The sequence below is a fragment of the Diadema antillarum genome, unplaced genomic scaffold, assembly GCF_040938485.1.
Source record: "Diadema antillarum isolate AM-2024a unplaced genomic scaffold, OU_Dant_1.0 scf00000093, whole genome shotgun sequence".
Lineage (NCBI taxonomy): Eukaryota > Metazoa > Echinodermata > Echinoidea > Diadematoida > Diadematidae > Diadema > Diadema antillarum.
The window spans coordinates 1,066,565-1,078,452 of record NW_027270982.1 but is presented as its reverse complement, the minus strand read 5'-3'; the positions used below and the strand labels follow the sequence as shown (position 1 = coordinate 1,078,452).

At 37.1% G+C, this 11,888-nt stretch overlaps 1 pseudogene; it reads right to left on the bottom strand.

Moving 5' to 3' along the window:
* Positions 1–416: 416 nt before the first annotated feature.
* On the bottom strand, positions 417–8,545 carry LOC139718355 (echinoidin-like; annotated as a pseudogene).
* Between the last annotated feature and the right edge of the window lie 3,343 nt (positions 8,546–11,888).

The window sequence follows — 11,888 nt, the reverse complement described above, 5'->3', positions numbered from 1 at the left end:
CACGTCTACCTTTCTGTGACGCAGATCCAGTTTGACACACACTTCAAGTGTTTTTGAGTGGCGATATGGAGCATGGGGTCAAAGGGAAGACCACTACTGTGACTCAATCACTCGAACCTCCTTGATTAGGCCTATTCAAATTGGAATTCAATGGTGGTAAATTGTCGGCCCTGTTCCAAAATTCCCCTGGACTTCCTTACGAATTCAGGTTAAGCGTACATATAATACGGAAATAGGGTAAAAGATCTGAAGATTTAATTGTAGGCAAGATGGAATTATATCAAACAGAAAATAGATGATGGAATACTGAGTATATAGTCGGCGCAATTACTGACGAAAAACAAAATGACGCAATGTTTGACGCATGTGACTAACGCAAAATCTGACGCAATAATTGACACATTGGGTCCTACAAATCAAAAGGTGAGCTTGCAGATGTAGTCCCCAAGCTCTGTACATATGTCATCATCCCATTCTCTCTCACTATCCGAATTGCCTGATGAGTACCAGATTTTGCCGCAGTCTTGGTTCCCAAAGGAGCTGTTGTCCGGCTGACCAGGGTGCCATTTGGTGTACGGCGTCGTAGAATTGGACTGGTCAGTCCAGACCCACTCGCCTTCGGTGCTTCTGTCATTGTAACCAGTCCAAAAGCCCTAGTGTAGGCGTTTTAAAATCAAAACCTGTTAGTTAGCCATTATTAGTTGTGAGCTACGATAATAGTAATAGACAACAAAGAAGATTGACTTGATAGTCCAGACCTAGGGCCGAATGCATAAAACTAGTAGCAATATTGCTTCAAGCACAAGCACAAGCTTGTCTAGTAAAAGGTCTAGCTCAAGCATTATGCATAACATTTTGCTTATGCTTATACACTCTATACCTTTTGCTTGTTGCGTTTTAAACAAAAGGGACGTCATGCCTGTGCGAACACAAGAATAAGAAACAAAAACATTTCCTGACATAGCAAATGAGCTATGAAATGACACTCATGATAAATGCACACACACAGACGCACACACAGATCTTCACACACACACGTATAGCTGATTCCCATCACTGCTTGTAGTAGGCCTATCTGCCAAGTCGCACGTGGAGAGAGATCTACTTGTTCTCTGTTTACCTGTTTCTCATTACATTTTACGTGCTAACCACTGTTTTTTTTAAAGAAAAAGTTTCTTACAGTACTTAGGAGGAACTCCTTGTAGATTTATACCACTCTTGCACAAGTTTGGTCTTTCTTTCATTGATTATGAAATTGATACTTGAAACATACCTGATAACCAAAAGGTCAAGCTCATTTTACAGAGCTTGGATAATCGTAAGCAATTATTAGTATTGCTATGATATAGCAAGAACAAGCAACAGGTATGTTTTATGCATACTTTTTTAAGCAAATGCTTGTTCTCTAAGCAATTGCTTGCGGGCAGCAAGCAATTTTATGCATACGGATTCAAATAAGGCTAGCACAAGCAATTGCTACCTTTTATGCATCCTGCCTAATCCTTGCTGGCAGCAAGCAATATTTTTTTTTTTTTTTGCTTGTTGTTATGCATACGGATTTAAGCAAAAGGCTAGCACAAGTAATTGCAAGTTTTTATGCATTCGGCCCATTGATTAGGATCCTATCAATCTGTATCAGTATTTTTACTCTTTTTCCGGGGACGTTTCCCGGTTTTGATTTTATTTCAATATTGTAATGTAAAACAATAAAACAGAAAAAAAATGACAAGAAAACAAAACATAAATCCCAGCGATCCGTTGTACTTCATCTCCGTTCGATTTAAATATTTCTCACGGAAGAAATCAGAATTCTTGCCTTAACTTGCCAGGGTGGCTACTTTCCTGTTCTAGAGTTCTACTCAATCGCAGAGTAAAAGTTCCTAACTGAAACATTCAGTGTTAGCTTTATCAAACGCCGAAGAATAGAATGAAATTCTTAAAGGTAATGTTTACCTTTGAGAGCAGTGATTTGAAAAAAAAAAAATGTTTCAGTTATTTCATTTGATGCATAATGTGCAGGTCAGGTATATCACAAAACTTCCTACCATATAAACATTTCCAATAAAGCCTAAAATATACTGAGATATCACTATTTTTCTCACTAACCCATAACTAGACGGTTTAGTCTACACAGAAACAGTTATAACTGTTATTTACATTTTGTATATTTTGCAATACTAAACATTGACTATCGTAGACCGATTCAATTTGGATGACTTATTCACCTACCGCCGCTAGTGGCGCTATAACGGTCGCCATAACTGGGGGCCAACCACACAGGGCCAACGGGGGCTTCCAGCTGCGAGCTAGCTACCCAGCGAGTTGCACTTGCAGCTAAAGCAGCTTAGCGTACCCATCGCGCATAGTTAGCCGGGCGCGGCCGCTCCGCCGCGGCCGGCGACCGCCGCGCTAATATTGTGATTGTTTACTCACTGTGGGAAAAGTCATTCAGCGGCTTTTAATGCCTTTCTTTTGGACAAATTGAGTGATTCAGATATATTGATCTACTTTAAAAGCTTCAAAGGAAGGATCAGGAAAACACATTGTGCAGTTGTTGGGTGCACAAATAACAGCAAAAATGGAAATGGAAGCTGCACGGCGCAGTGTGTGAAATTCAGACATCGCTGACGCATGATAGAAATTAAGGCAAAATTAAAGACAATTAAGTGAAATACAACGGTATAAAAATGCACAGATTTCGAAACAAACTATAATATGCCTACTAGATTCTCTATTTGATTAGGTTATCACTGCATATTCGTAAAATATGTTGTTCATCTTAGAAGACAAGTTTAGATCGAAGAATTATTTTGATAATTCACTGATTTTTTTTTTTTTTATCCTTGGTGTCCTACTTGCCAAAGTTAGAATACACTTCCTGGCTAGACTTTATTATTATGGCAAACATTTTACAGCCTACACTACAGCTAAATGAATATTTCAAGATGCGTTAAATTCTTAACGTTTTCACTTCTTCAATGTTCAGCACTGAATTGACCATAGGCATATTCAATTTTGGCCTAGAACTCTGAATTTGACTTTTGATAAAGTGATACTTATAAATATTAAACCATGGATGGTAGCAAACATCCGTTTCATAATCATACTAAGAAAGTACGATATCAAAATCACTTTTGTAGATTATAATATTAGGCGTTAGCGTGATGTTATGCAAGGTTATTAACCTTATTAAGCCCAAGCTATTTTGGCTGCAAAAAGCTGCAAGGGGGGGGGGGGGCACATTGTGCCCCCCCCCCCCTATATAACTTTTTTATTATTTGATGTGTCATCGTCATATTTGGCACGTGGGTAAAGTAACTCATTATACTCTACATGACTGTAAAATTGAATTTTCACAACGTCACCCATGGAGGGCGCTATTTACCAAAATATAAAGAAATACATAGGAAATATGCTAAAAACATGATTTTTCTGTATAATTTCTTTATCCGAATTATATATGTCTTATTATAGACCAATCATTTTCATATTTGCCACAAATGATAAGCAAGTGGAATTTTATTATTTGTTATGGTTGAAATTTCTCAAGGTCACCACATGGGGGCGCTATTCATATCAACATAGTGATACATTATTAGACCTGGGATGAAATGTTTGAGATGGGTACATGTATAGTTATGACATTTCATATTTGCATAATACTGGAATTTTGAGATTGCAAATTGATAATATGATAAACTAACGATATTAGAGGCATAACTTGGGTGAAGGAATCAAAATAACTCCTAATATAAGGGCAATCTTTAGAAAATATTATTGTTTTCAAAACTTATCTCTATTATATCTATTGTTTTATGCCTTTGTCACATAGAAACAAAGGAAATAATAAGAAACACTTTCCAGGACCATAATTACTTCAAATTTTGCTCCTTCAACAAATTTCAGCCAAGAAACACCCATTTCATACACTGTAATGCTGTTCAAAGAAATGGGAACAGAAAAAAGATGCAAAATCTGACTGACATGGTTGTCAGTTTATGAATGCCATGGCAACCAGCAACACCAAATATAGCTAAATTATATATCAAAATGTTTGCAATAAGATTTTCGGAAAAGTCAATAAATTTGGTTGAAATCGGATTAAGGGCGAAGGAGTGGCAAACGAAAATCTGGTAGGGGGGCACAATGTGCCCCCCCCCCCCCCTTGGGCTTTATAGGGTTAAGACCTAAAACAGTAAAAGTTTTGGTTGTAGACATCAGGCGACGTAGTTTTAACTTAAGTTTAGGCATATTATACGGCCTATAGAAACGCCTAGATTTGTATTCCGTTTGGTTTACTTAGTTAGGCTTGCCTGAAGTTATCGACAACCGAAAATGATATAGGATGTAGGGATCTAAGTCAATAGGTCTAGATCTAGTCTGGACTCTTGCCTAGATTTCTAGACAAGATCTAACGTTAGACAGATTCTACCCTGCTGGCCCGACACTCCCGAGTAAAGGCAAAAGCCTGCCCTAAAACGGTTAAGTTAACTGATAGCCAGTAATTTATTGCGCCATATCTAGCTCAAGATTCTTATTCATTGTTTGTATTTGATTATATCAGTTAACTTGTCAACAGCCTAGGCTTATTTGCAAGACGTCTGCCTTCGCCTAGCAATAATTCTCCCAAGCGGTTTTTATTCTCTTAAACAAATGTGAATATACAGGGCTTATACGCGAGTACCCAAGTCATCGCCAAAGAAATGGAGTCTACAAACATTCACGGATCGTACCGATATTTACCTCGAAATTCAAGTTTTGGCTACAGCCGTATGTCATCTACCCATTCGCTCATATAGTCGGTATAAGTTGTTTAATTTTATTTATTTCTAATTAGCTAGCGAAAAAAAAAATGTAGACTCGAGTTGTCACAAAGCCAGATGCGTCGATCGCTGCCAGCGCCAGAGATAGCTAGCTGGCCGGCTGGCGCCGGGTGGTAAAAACACTGGCTGCCGCTCGCTGGCACCCTTGCCACGCACGCAGGGCGCTTGTCGACCCGGCCTGTTTGGCCCCCAGTTATGGCGTCGCGTCGCCTGAAGAGGGCGCACTTCCATGAACAGTCGCTTGAATCGGTCTATACTGAGTAACTTATTGCACTGGTTGTTTCCATCCCTAACTCGAAATTGCAAAACTGGGTTTTTGTCTCATGTGCAAATGGTAAGCAATGCCTTTAAGGATCAATTAATCAGTTTTTGATAATAATTTTATTAAATACTACTGCACTTACAACCACTGATATTATGAAACGTCTCCATGAAACACATTACAATCAACAGTATGGAGTTGAATACTTTCACCCTCGGGAGAGATTTCTGTGACAAATTGAAGGTACTCGGTGTTATAAAATTTTGTTCTCAGACTGTACTTCGACCACTCGACCTCAAACAACTGAATACAATCACTTTCTACTGCCATTGAAATTACACAGTGATCTAACATCAGGATTTTAACTGCTTTCTATGATACGCTTTAGGCCTAACCGCTTTCATCCCAATCAACATTTCAAACAGTTCGTTCGGAATAAATGAAACACTGTATGTTCCCCTGTTCCAGCCGATAATATAGAATATGATTCTCAAATAGGACCTACAGTATTTAAAATCAACTGGAACACGGCGTCTGTGACAGACGGGAATGAAAGAAAGAAGGAAGCAAATCTCAAAACATAAAAAAACCAATATTTATAGAAATAACAGGACAGTATATTGACTCATTATTCCAATGACATTGAGCTTATCCTATTACACTGTATATAGTTTTACTTGTCGTGGGAGTACATATAACCATACGAAAAACTTTATACTCTAGGTTTTCCCAGCCAATTTTATAGTATGATATTACATCTAAACCCTACTTGGCTTACAAATTCAGGAGTTGTAACCGAATTTCGCCAGTAATTGTAGAGGAAAGTGTTTTCCGCCTCGCTCAGCACCGACGTCAAATGACCACCAAGACGGACGCAGTGGTTCTCCGCTTCCTCTCAGGTTTTCTTCACCAGGAAGAGCCGATAACAGGAGCCATGGAACCCAGTCCAGTACTCCGGACAGCACCGTACGCCTGACCACCAACGACCATGTGGCTTGCCAGGACAGCGAGAAAAGCAATGGTCAGCTTCATGGTTTCAGGTTTCGAGAAACGTCTTAGCTTTCTTCTGTATGATGAATAATACAACAGAGGGAAAATTTAAAGTACAAATCATTTTCTGTTTTATTCATGTTCCAGATTCCACATTTCATACAAGTTTTATATTCCACTTTATTTTTAAAAAGAAATGTTTTTAACACCATGGTCGGATTGAAACAAAATTACACAAATGCATGAGGACGTATAATTGACGTGTAATATGAGGAACCCACTAAAAAGCAAAGGTTGTAGGATGGGGGTTCCAAAAATATAATATAGGCTTTTAGTACAGTATATAAATTACAAAAATGACGTAACATGCAAAAATACAAAATGTCGAGAATATTCTAAAATTTACGGAATGCACAAAGTATTGTATGATGTTCATGATTAGATTAAGAATAAAGACACACAGCATATTCCCAAGTAGCTAGGCCTACGTGTGCCTTGTCCTAGAACAACAACAACAAAAAATATATTCGAACAATCAAATCCACATTTCTCAACGATACAGTCTGTACCCCCCCCCCCAAAAAAAAAATACAATCGGATTTCGCATTGAAGACTCCCAATATGATTACACTGTCTAAATGCTATACTTCAGGGTCTTAGAATAGAACATCTCTATTTTGAAGAAAACCCTAATCAATTTGGTTACGCGGTTACAGAGAAATGTGGCTTGTTGTAAAGCATGTCATGAGTCTGATTCTTGCAAAGTATAGCACTTGGATGCTCTTTGACTGTGAACACAATGGACAGAACTTGGAGGGAAGAGATTCCTGACAAGCTCTACAAAATTCCTCATTTTTCTTTAACCACTGAATCAAATCGAATGCGATTTTCTGTAAGATGTGGACAATGAGTTATAGTTTCATACCCTTCAATTGTATTTGGATTGATTCGCTATCTTTAAAATTATAAATGCGGATGGTCCCGTTGTATTTTTTTTTTTTTTTGGGGGGGGGGGGCATATGGTATAATAGACACCTCAAGGTATGTTACAAGCAAAGGAATGAAGGGAAGGGACTTTTTATCTGTTTGTCTTAAAGGCAGATGTTATCATTGATGGTATTGGTCATGCTCTCATTATTGCTATTGTTCGCCGATCACGATGAAAATCACAAAATAATAATGCAGAAAATACGACTAAAAATAGAGCAGAGCTTTTGTAGTATAATAATACTTCCTAATGGAAATATCGTCTTTTATCAAACGATCGTGAAACGTGATGAATTGAAAGGAATGGTCGAGACTGGTGATGACTAGTCATTTCCATAGTAGTCAGAAATGATACAAAACATCTCGACAAAATTTTAATGATTATTATAGCCATGTAACCTTTACTAGTCATCCTTTTCATTTGTAGGAAAATTTAAGCTTGCTTCTCCATGATTGGCAAAGCCAACGTAACAAGCCAGAAACATATACAGACATTATACGAACAGGATTGAGGCGCAACGATGCTCTCATCTGGACCGCCAAAAGGTCTATTTCAAAAGCTCGTTTGGAAGCCTATTATATCATGTTAAAAGATTTGTTACAATTCTCAGTTCACTCAGACTGAAAGAAAGAAAGAAAGAAAGAAAGAAAGAAAGAAAGAAAAAACAAAAACAAAAATGAGTATCTGAACGCTACATATAGCCAGAGTCACTTTCCATTTGAATCTTCCTTACTAATCTGATAATGAATATCTATATAGCGCCCATTTAGAGTCAAAGCGTTCAAACAATTACAACAGAATACAACTAAATCAAAAATTCTTCTGATCATGGCCATGAAGTATTGCACGATACTCACGAAAAATCTTTGAAGACAGCCGTTCAGAAGGTATTGAAGACAATCTTCAGAAGGCCAGTTGTTTTGAAGAATGGACCCTTGGCTAGTTCTCAATCTTTTTATACAAACTTTTTCCAATCAGATCATGAAATCTATACACCCCTCCACAGGGATACCAGGGATGAGTTAGATTTTCATGACTCGGCATCTCGGCGCGCGAATGTGCACGCGAGCGAGGGTGTGGGAGGAGTTTTTCCGTTCCCCCCTCCCACGGTAGGGAGCTTCTTCAATTTTTAGCTCTTAATGGTGAGATCAGGTGCATACTTGATATATAAGTGACTATTTTTTACTTATTTTGAAAGACAAAAGGGAAATATACCTACAACTATCATTTTAATCCTTTGAGCTATGCTCAGTAGTTATAAGCCCAAGCTGCAGACTTCGCTCGATACGTGAGAAAAATGGGTGCCATGCGTGAGATCGTGAGACGGCCCCTAAATGCTTGAGTCTCACGCAGAATGCGTGAGACTTGGTATCTCTGCCTCCAGCGTCAATGTAACCCTCCCACCCGCTCCTTTTCTTTCTCTTTGCCTGTACTTGCCGTTTCAATTGATCCCTTTCCTAGAGCAGCTTTATTTGTCAACATGATTATATACTATATTCCTATAAGGGACCTCAGATTCAGGATTTTGGCACAGGTTAGTGTAACACAAAACTATCTCAGGAAAGGAATTACAAAGGTAAAGTAAACCCAGCGCGGGAAAGAAGATCCAAACTTGCCCTCTTGCCCTCTGACCCTCTTGCCCTCACAGATGATTTTATATTCTGGCCTGAATTCTTTCTCACGTTACGATGACAAACAAGTTTGTTTTATTGGGGACTGCGATCAGTATCTTTTCTCCTTTTTTTTTTTGGGGGGGGGGGGTGGGTGTTTTTTTTTTTCTTAAATGATATCAACTTATTTGCTATCATTTCCAAGGCTGTCAAAATGATAAACGACGGGTACTTTGATAGATTGTTTTTCCTGACTTAAGCATCAACAGAGCCCATTCCTGAATTTAGTTGTATAATTTATAGTTCGTGCTGTCACATCTCAATTTTTCTGGTAAGCAGAGTGGGTGACGACGCCCCCTGTTATCGCCAGGACTATTTTTTTTTTTCACAATTAAAGCTTGAAACGATATTACTGTTTTGTCATTGTTCTCTCTCTCCTATTTTTGCTTAGACATCTCTACTGCTTCTAGCTCATCTTTCACTCCGTGAAATAGTTAGCAGTATACTTTTCTCTTGATAACATTGCAACAAATCAATACGTATTGCACTCTAAATGTGTGCAGTAGCGAGTCCTATAAGGTATGCTCCATTTTATCAACGTATATAATTGGTATCACATTCTATATTTCTATGAAATTGGAATTTTGAGATTGCAGATTGATCATGATATTATGATTAACAAATTTGAGTGGAAGACTCAAAATGGCACAAAATAAAAGGGCAGGTTTTGAAAAATAATGTAATTTGATTCATATCTATTGTATCTATTGTTTGATACCTATATATACCACATTAAAAATAACGAAATAAGAATACCATTCCAGTTCTCTTTTTTTCAATTCTCTTTCTGAGTCACATGTTCTTAAAGGCGTAATTTACCATTTGCAGATGAAATGAAAACCCAGCATTAGTGCTTCAAAATAGGTCTAAAATGTGAGTTAGGGATAGAAACAACCGATGTAAAAATTTAGATTAGTATGATCGATGCTTGTTAAATGCACAAAATGTGAACAACGGTTATAATAAAAATGTTTCCAGACTAAACCGTCTACAGTTATGGTTTAATGTGAAAAATAGTGATATCTCCTTATATTTTAGGCTTTATTGCAAAAATGTTAGATGGTAGAATGTTTTGTGATACAGCTCACCTACACGTATGCATCAAATGTGATAACTCGAACATTTTTAAAATCACTGCTCCCAAAGGTAAACTGTAGCTTTATTGTTTATTCTATTGGAATGTTTGCGCATTCATTTCTAGTCTCAAATTGATTGCATTTTTTAAACAAAAGTGGAAAATAAACTTGAAACATGAATCTGTAATAAGCGTGGCAGTAGTTCGTCCTGGAATCAATGCATGTAAATCAATCAGCGAGACGATAATTTACTCAGTATTACTTTTTCTTTTTGATAGTTCTTGTGTGAGGACGCACTCTAAGTCCACTTATCTGGATGAGCGGTTGATGGTTGAGAGGCATTTATTTACTGTTTTTTCCTCTTCCAATGTAGCTCAATGTTGTGACTGCTCAATATCGTCTGATTGGGATTGGTATTGATGTTATTTTCATTCAACCACTGTGCCATCTATTCTTTTAGACTTAGACTTTAACGATTTTTTTTCTCGATACTGTTTTGTACATTTTCACTGTAGATATTCACTTGAGATTGTACATGTTGCATGTGATATCTACCAAAATTTACGCATGTCATGGTTTGATGCTAAAATCAAAATTTGTGAATACATTTTCATTCAGGGGTTCTGGATTGGCTACAACGAATCTAAATAACATTTATTTATTTATTTATTTATTCAAGATTTCATGCGTGTTCACAAAATGGGAGTGCATACAAAATGTATGCAAGTACATCTCTTATAGCCAAGACAGAATATATACGATAAGTATACATTGATAAGAAGCAGTTACAGAAATAGTATACAACTCTAAGAGAGCTACATTATTCAAGGTAACGAACACGCAAAGGAAAATCGTTGCAACCCCCGGGCACACAATATATATGCTTGCAAATAGTTTAAATGATGAGTTGGGGGGGGGGGGGGGTATTTACAAAGAGAGGAACATGAGGGGGGAAAGAAGAAATGCATGTGTGGTGCCTATTTGTCCTGACATTGACAAGAGAGAACAAAAAAAAAGTTTAAAGTGTCAAATCATTGTAAGCAAATTATACTGATTAAATTGCTCATAAATCCCATTCAAATGTCGATTTCAGGGGAAATATATGATCACAGCAAGATTAATGGTTAATGGTACCCAGGAGTTCAGCGTGAAGCCGATAATAGAATACGTTTGATCGACCTTTTGAAAGTAACTATTTTTTTTTTTTAATTACGAACATGCTGAGGTAGCGCATTCCAGACATCAGGACCGCTATGTCTGATTGATTTATAGGCTAGTGCAGTACCAGGGTTCACTAAATGTATATCTGATGCTTGTCTCGTGGGATACGAGTGAACTGCACTGTTAAGTTGAAACATTGTCGAAAAAGAGACAGGTAATAGGTCTTGCTTAGAACGAAACATGAAGAGGGCAGTCTGTAGGAAATGTATATCATCTACTTTTAAACATTTTAATTTCAAGAACAATGGGTCTGCATGTTCTAGGAAACCAGACCCTGTACATATACGAACAGCTTTCTTTTGCAGCCAAAGGATATTATCTGTCAAACTCTTTGACGTTGCCCACAGAATATTACAATACGAAATATAAGGTAAGATAAGAATGTATTATAACATCAAAAGCACATGTTCTTCAATAAGATACATTTTCAATTCAATTCAATTCAAATCAAATCTGCAACAGAATATCAAAAAGACTATGAGAAACCAGAACATTATAGCACACATGTTTTGTTTTGTTTTTTCATTCATTTATGAGAATAACCTCCCGAAATCAATCCGACACGCACCTATATTATTGGCATTTTCAAATTGAGCCTTAAAAACTTCCTCTTCAGTACTCATTGATATTCTTTAAGCATTTGTAAAATAATGACGATGATGATAATAATAATAACAATAATAATAATAATGATAATAATAAGTAATAATGATAAACCATTTTTATAGAACGCAAATTACATTCAGGTCTCTAAGCGCTTTTAGAAATGAGAAAAGACAGATACATGTGTAAGAACACACAAGACAAAGGAAGAAAATTACATATATCAGCCTAAAACACATCATTAACCAATTCACA